A 9,150-nucleotide genomic window follows, 5' to 3' on the forward strand; every position below is an offset into this window, starting at 1 on the left:
TTTATTTATTATAGAGTATTATTATTATTATATTTTTTAAACTCGGCAGAATTCGCGACCTTTTATAGGCATTCTGAAATTTCTGTGCTCCGCGAGTCGCGGCACTTTGTGCCTGAGAACTCCGCGAGTCGCGAGGAAATGGGATACAGCTCACACCCTTTTGGATCTTCTTTGCCGACGTTTTATATATATAAATATAAAATATAAATAATTAATATAATTATTTATATATTATATTATATTTTTGTGCATAGTAGACTTGTAATTTTTAGTCCGTTGCGTCGGGCGTTGATAGTTGACTCATGTCCCGGTTCCGGATTTTCGAACGTCCTTGCGTACAATTTAATATCTTGTACTTTGCGTTTTGTAACTTGTACTCTTGTCATTTTTAGACGTTTCTTATCAATAAATTGAACCACTTGGATTGTATCTTGTACAGTTGAGCTTTTTGGACATTTGCGTCTTCAATTTGTCGTTTTCGCCTTTTGTCTTCGCACTTATTTAATATAAACGATTACAACTTAAAATAGGACAATTACAACTAAATAATTTACATATTGGGAGGATATTGCTACTAAATAGATGTTCATTTGGAGCACTATCAAATATCCCCACACTTGAGCGTTGCTTGTCCTCAAGCAATACATAACTTGAAATAATATAATACATCACACGAATCACTTCTTTATTCTTCACACTTTGTACATCAGTGATTTTGAGATGGCGGTATGAACAATGGTAGTAACGATGTGGTTTACAGTCCCACATGACTATAAAAATTTAGATCCTTTAGGAAATTGGATCTTTATGAAAACATTTGATCTGTTGAAAATTAATTCTAGCTTTTATCCTAGATAAGTTTTCCGGAATAACTCTTCACCGGTGTTTGCAAATTATTTTTGTGGATTTTGTGGGTTTCAGATTTGAAAATTTTAGCTCAACATTTGCGGTTTTGTGTTACCCACTTGCTAACCTTGTATTAGGAAAGCAACACGTCCAGTTTACTTGTCCTGTATATTACCTTTCGGTAAACTACCGTCCGGTTGTAAAGGAAAGCGATGAACAATAAACTGTTAAGGCAATGTCCCCTGACATGCTTTTAATTATGGTCTATAACGTGTCGGACGCAATTACTATGCTTTGTAGGAGCAATAGTAAAGCTCACCCTTATAATTTTCTGGTCTGGCACAAGGTCGTGTCTTTGACCATGCTATGCAACCACCGTTCTTACAGTTGACACCCGATTTGGTTCAGGTGACCTAATGAATTCCAGGTGAATTCCTAGGATTTTACGTTCAAAGGTAATGAACGCATTGAAAATGGGTTTTCAGAAAACAAATCGGTTTTATTTTTGATCAAAATATTTTCTCGTTCAAGCTCGAGTTTAGATATCATTGAATTCCATGAGTTTGTAATTCTCAATTTTTAAGGTCAATCTCAAGGATTGAGTAATATCAGGCTTAAAAGCTGATTTTTGATCTTTAAGGAGATTATCCTTTCTGGGGATCTGATTCATTAGTCTTATCAAGCTAATTTGCACGGTGCCCCCCCATTGTACGAGATAAATCCTTCTCATGGTTAGGATAAATCTGACCACTTGCGACCCTGTTTGATGCTGAGGTCCGTGGATTTTCTGCTGATTTTAGAGATGACTTTTCTAGATTTTTCGTCAACCTACAGCTGGTCTGGACGACAACTTCATGACCTAAATCAAGAAGCGCGTGTCTTTTTCGGAAGACTTTACTTCCTTTTAATGATGGAATTTATTCATCGTGTAGATCCATCTTTTCTTTCAAATATATTACAGTAAATCGTGTAAAACAGTTAATTTAGTCCAAAACAAAAGCACCTGCAATAACTTTACATAAACATGTGATATATAGTTTTTAATTGAATAACTTGGTACATTCTCCCCACACTTAGTTTCTTTCTTTGCCTTTTTATTCTCCTTTATTCCATTTTAAATGAATTCAATCGTTTTAGGGTGTTTCTCAATTTATGTCCTTTCCGAGGTAACGATAATTTCGGTATTAACACCTAGTTTTCACCGTTCATAAATATATATAAACATGATTTTAAATTCATTTAGTTGAAAATTTTTTTAAAATTTTCACAAAATTTGGCAAATAAAACCAAGTGTAAACCCGAGAGAATTTATAACCCTTCCCCACACTTAAGATCATGCAATGCCCTCATTTGCATGAAATCAGACTATAATTATAAATTCATGAGGGTGATTAGTGTAGAAAGTAGTTAAAGATACCATAAAATTGCAGGATGATAGATGGTGCACCTCATCGTTCATTCCTTCTTGTTTTATCACACATGTTTTTCTTCAAAAACGGTTGCTTTTCTGAACTGTTTGATAATTTTTGAAAATGCGTCTTTTACCCTAATCGTGCATTTTTATTAACGAGTTATGCACTAACCCGAACCCCTAATTTAACGTTAAGTGGGGTTAAACTTCCCCACTCTTAGCTGACGACATGTGAAGTCGGTAGAATAAGTTCCACGAATTAGAGTAGTGAGCCAGTTATTTACATCTCGGGTGGTGTATAATATATCAATGGGTTTAAAGTTTAGACTCGCCCGATTGTCACTACTTAATTCTTGTTTAAGTGTAGCTTTTAGTAAATGGATATGTCTCTTTTCTGGTTCTTGGTCAAATGGATTGATATACACCGGCATACATACTATAGGGTGGACAATTCCTAACATTTCCTTCCGTTTATTCTCGGGATCAAAGTTTTCACCTCTATTACCCATTTGGGTGAAATCCGAGGTGTCATTATTTATTAAAGCTCGTAGTTCATCTTCGGTAGATGACTCATCTATTGAGAATATTGGGTTGGAAGGTTGTTGAATAGTGAATTTCGGGATCGAAGCAAATTCTTCTTCATTAATCGGTCCCACCATTTTGGTCTCAGGGGTAAATTTTCAACGTTATCGTTTTTCCATGAGTACCAATTTGTCACCCTTACTTCTTCTTCATCCATTGATGGATCGTTGATTTCGTCGGTAGAGGCTAATGTGTCGATATGTTGTGAATTTGGTAAAGCTGAATAAAAAGTATCATCGGGATAGTTGGTGATTTCGAAGCTCTCGAATTCATCAAAATTCGATGATATGAGATTTTTTTGCACAATACTCCTCAGATCAACAGGTGTGTAGTCTGATAGAGTTTCAGCTTGCCGGTTTACAAACTCTCTCATTTGTTCATTTTGAGCATTGAGTTCTTCGAGTTTGATTTTCATATTGTCTAATAAATTTTCAGACACGTAATTTTCCTCGTCTACTGGTTGTTGAGTTTGGAAATATTCTTGGGAATAATCCCAATTTGAATTGTATTCTTCATAATCATTCCATTCAGGTTTCGTGGGTGCGTAATTTTCCATAGGAACGTAATAATAACATTCCCATGTTGAGTGATAATCTCCACAGATTTCACAACCAGTTATTGTTTCGTCATTCGTGATCCAAGATTGACCGAACGAATTGTCATCAACACCCGTTTGAGAGTATTGATTTAATTGATTTTGGATATCAAAAAGAGTTTCCATAGCCTTGTTTTCAAAATTTTCCATTTTATTGCGATGGCCAAATTTTAGCTACAATGTGGTGCATTTACTAATTATCCTATTAGTTATAAAAATAGAAAAACTTATATAAGTTGTCCAATTAATAGACTTTTCTGCTTTTTCCCACGTTTCAAATAGCCAAAAGATGCAGCAGGGAGCCAGAACCCTTTAAATCGGAAGCTCACAACTCAGCCACTAACAAATCCAACTATTACTACGAAGCAGAAAATTTTCAACGTCCATTAATTTAACCACTTAAATAATTTTTCTTTCCGTTTGAGATATTAGATAAGAAATAGAGAAAATTTCTAAGTCCTAAAAACTAAAGCGTCGAGAAATAAGAAAAAAAAGAATGCGCGTCAAAAAAACGTCGAAAAATAAAAATAAGAAAATAGCGCGTCGTGACTTAAAAGGCACTAAAATTTTAAAATCGTCGCAAAATTCTAAAGCACCTAAATCTTAGTCTAAAGAAATAGCACTTAAGGGATTTTACGGCAAAGCCTAAAAATCTAGAAGTAAAAATAACTATGGCAAAAACTATGGATTAAAACTAAATACGAGCGAAAAACATACAAATATTACGCTAAAAACAAATAAAAAGGGACAAAATATAAAAATATACTAAAATCCGTAAAAAGTACAATTTTTATAAAAATATTATTTTTATATTATTTATTTAATAAAACTATTAATTTTATAATTTAATAAAACTAATTAAACTAAATAAACAAAATAATAATAAAACTAAAACTAATTAATAAATTAATTAACTAATTTAGGGTTTATTAATAATAATAAATAATAATATACCGTAATAAATGCTGGTTTAGGGTTTCAGGCGCGTCAGACAGGGCGGCTCCGAGAGTCGCGGTTCCACTTGCCTTAAAACTCCGCAAGTCGCGGAGGATGTAAAACGTTTTTTTTTTGTTTTTTTTTTAAATTTTATATTGTTTTTCTAAAAATATATTTATACAAATATATATTAAAAATATAGCGTTTCGCCGATTCCCCGGCAGCGGCGCCAAAAACTTGATGTGGTAGCGTGGGGGTACGTGATAGTACTATATTTTTACTACGAAATACGTTACAAATTACACAAGTTTTAATTATTTATTTACAAATGGGATATACCTAAACCTTGCTACAATACTATAGGCAGTGTACCTAATCGTAGAGTAGTATAGTTTTTAGTAAGTCCGGTTCGTTCCACAGGGAGCGGGCTTATTGCACACTATATTTTTAAGCAACTATATTTGTACAAAATATATATAATTATATATAATAATATATAAAAGGGGGTTTACCGTTTAATGACCGGTTTGTCGATTTATATTTTAAGCGAAGCGTATAGTAAATGACGATATTTAAATAACAATATAAAATAAATAACAATAATTAAAATGACAATAAATAAAAGTACGAGGAAAAATGAAATAAAATATATTATGCTTATTTAAACTTCCGTAACCATGATGTTTGACGTTTTGATTTTAATCTATTGTCCTGGGTTAATTGTCCTTTGTCCTGGATGTATTTGAAACCTATCTGGTTTTTGTCCATAATAGTTCATCGGTCATAATTATAAACTGCTCGGCAAATTTAACCTTATACCCGAAGTCAAGTATTCCAACTAACTGGGGATTCGAACTGTAACAAGGTTTTAATACTTTGCTTAATGAATACACCAGGTTATCGACTGTGTGTAAACCAAGGTTTTAATACTTTGTTAACAATTACACCAATTACCCTTGAATGTAATTCACCCCTGTTTTAATGAGTCCATTGACTATTAATCCATCCCCGTGTCCGGTCAAATGAACAATAATTCGTACTTATAAATATCCCGCCCATCGTGTCCGATTAAGCGTATGTGGTTATATATAGATACGTCAATCATAACCTTTATATTAAATTAATGAGGTATCGTTAATTTAATATAAAGCCCATTAATAGCCCATAGTCTAATTTCCACAAGTGTCGTTCTTTTGTCCAAACCCCAATTATGGTACAAAACCCAATTACCCCGTCTTTAATATTTAGCTCGACATCATGATTACTTCGGCTCAAATAAGCATAATAATAACTTAAGTACGAGACATTAATTTAAAAAGGAGAACATAGCTTACATTGATTATTTATCGCGTAGTAGTACACGGACAGAATTTCGACTTCAAAAACCCGTAAAATAACCTTTACATAACCCGAACTAATCTAATATAAAACTACCCTATTATATATATATATATATATATATATATATATATATATATATATATATATATATATATATATATATATATATATATATATATATATATATATATATATATATATATATATATATTATAGAGTATTATTATTATTATATTTTTTAAACTCGGCAGAATTCGCGACCTTTTATTGGCATTCTAAAATTTCTGTGCTCCGCGAGTCGCGGCACTTTGTGCCTGAGAACTCCGCGAGTCGCGGAGAAATGGGATACAGCTCATACCCTTTTGGATCTTCTTTGCCGACGTTTTATATATATAAATATAAAATATAAATAATTAATATAATTATTTATATATTATATTATATTTTTGTGCATAGTAGACTTGTAATTTTTAGTCCGTTGCGTCGGGCGTTGATAGTTGACTCATGTCCCGGTTCCGGATTTTCGAACGTCCTTGCGTACAATTTAATATCTTGTACTTTGCGTTTTGTAACTTGTACTCTTGTTATTTTTAGACGTTTCTTTATCAATAAATTGAACCACTTGGATTGTATCTTGTACAGTTGAGCTTTTTGGACATTTGCGTCTTCAATTTGTCGTTTTCGCCTTTTGTCTTCGCACTTATTTAATATAAACGATTACAACTTAAAATAGGACAATTACAACTAAATAATTTACATATTGGGAGGATATTGCTACTAAATAGATGTTCATTTGGAGCACTATCATTACATAACTCTTTCATTCCGATTAACTTCTAAACATATCAAGAAAATATATTCTTGATAGTTCTATTCTCAGTGATTCTAGTAATTTGACAAATCAAATCGTGCCTATACGTTCTTTCTCGTTTAGAACATTAAGTTCATTCGAAACTCCATACTTACGAATTCTGGACCATTACTCGCTTTACTAGAGATCGAGAGGATAATAAAAAGGCAAAGAGCTCTAAATTATAAGAGAAAATATAAAGCCCAATAACAACACGAAGGTTACAAACCGTGGATATTAATACGAATAGCAATATAAAGACACGGTATCATTAAGAATAGTATCACCCCAAGGAAATAGTAAAAGTAAACAGATTTTTTTCTAGTGGAAGATTGAAAAGAAGGATGACGGAAAGGATAATTAGGAAAATATCAAGGATTAGAACTGGATTAAGCATCTTCACAATCTTTTGGATGTATGAACTAAGAAAGAAAGTATAAGAATGGGGAGAATAATGGAACGGAAGAGTTTAATTTATAATGGAAATATCAGACAGAGTAATCGAAGCAGATCACCGTATTTAATTACAGAGATCTTAATTTCCTTACTCGCCGAAGAATCAAATCTTTTAGATTTTGAAGATTTTTTTTTAAATCCCTTGAATCTCGGAATTCAACCAAGATAACATCAAAAGTTAAGACGAACCTTATTTTTTTGAATTCAACCCTGACTCTGTCAAAAGTTAAGACGAATCTTTACTTTTTCTATTTCAATCTTTTGTGACAACTTCACTCGTACGCTTTACATAATCATATCGTTTTATCTATGTTACTCAATAATGATAAAACTCTATTATCAACTCATATTCGTCATGAAAACATTTTTATTGTTAGCCATGACAACCCCACTCAAATTTCGGGACGAAATTTCTTTAACAGGTAGGTACTGTGACGACCCGGGAATTTCCGACCAAATTTAAACTTAATCTTTATATGTTTCCGACACGATAAGCAAAGCATGTAATGTTGAGTCTAGAAAATTTTTAAACGATGTTCATATATTCAATTGACCTTCGACTGCTCTCGACGATTCACGAACAATTAATTGTAAATTGATATGTGTGTATGTGTATATAAATAATAATTCGAAATATAATTTGAAGTATTATATATTTTTGTTATTAAAATTTAATAAAATAAAAATAGGATATTATAATAATTATTGTTTAAAATATATCTCTATATATAAATAATGTATATTAAAAATTAATATTAAATGATTTTAATACTCATTTGATATTTCGATTAATATTAAGCAAGTTAAATTCAAACTTATGTAATTTTAAAATAAACGGTGATACGAAAATAAGTTCTATAAATTTTTAGACTTATTAAAAATATATTTAAGAACTTTTTGTTGAATTTTAAAAGTTTTTATATTTTACATGGGGTTGGGAGTGAACAATTAATGTAATTTTTATTTAATATTTAATAAACGAATTTTATACCATAATGACCAAAATAAATAAATATTATTAACTAAAAAATGTGGGATTTTTCTGAAGACTTTGTATCTGCCACTGATTAATAACGGATCACGAAACCCAGTCCGTGATATAGTGTCAGTAGAGTAAATCATTTGAGGCTACTAATTATTTGTTTATTATTATTTTATAATGCACATGTTTTAGTTATATTATATTATAATTATTATTATAATTGATTAATATTAGTTTTATATTATTAAAACTTATATATATATATATATATATTTATATATATATATATATATATATATATATATATATATATATATATATATATATATATATATATATATATATATATATATATATATATATATATATATGTGTATATGTATGTATTATATATACACTTGTGACTTGTGTGGGTGGATTCAATCATCAAAAGATACTAGTAGATTACTCCCGTGAATTAAACAATGGAGCCACCTTTCACTGTGTTAGTTTGTTGGATTCCACCATCTCATTCAAAGTTTGCTGTTGATGATTCTTTTACCTTTCACACTTAAACTTGCTTTCCCTTTATTTTCTTTATGCATGAGAAATTAGGTGTGTTATAGTTCCACTTTTAAAATCTAATATTTTGGGATGAGAATACATACAGTTTTTTAATTGTTTTACGAAATAGACACAAGTAAATGAAACTACATTATATGGGTGAATGATCGAAGCCGAATATGCCCCTTTTGCTTGGTAGCCTAAGAATTAGTAAACCGATCTACTAATTGACGCGAATCCTAAAGATAGATCTATTGGGCCTAACAAACCCCATCCGTTGTAGCGGATGCTTTAGTACTTCGATTTTTTTTTATCATGTCCGAAGGATTTCCCGGAATGATAGGGGATATTCTTATATGCATCTTGTTAATGTCGGTTACCAGGTGTTCAATCCATATGAATGATATTTTTGTCTCTATGCATGGGATGTATATTTATGAGAAATGAAAATCTTGTGGTCTATTAAAATGATGAAAATGATTATTTATGTTAAACTAATGAACTCACCAATCTTTTGGTTGACACTTTAAAGCATGTTTATTCTCAGGAATGAAAGAAATCTACCGCTATGCATTTGCTCGTTTTAAAGATATTACTTGGAGTCATTC

The sequence above is a fragment of the Rutidosis leptorrhynchoides genome, chromosome 2 (genome assembly GCF_046630445.1).
Source record: "Rutidosis leptorrhynchoides isolate AG116_Rl617_1_P2 chromosome 2, CSIRO_AGI_Rlap_v1, whole genome shotgun sequence".
Lineage (NCBI taxonomy): Eukaryota > Viridiplantae > Streptophyta > Magnoliopsida > Asterales > Asteraceae > Rutidosis > Rutidosis leptorrhynchoides.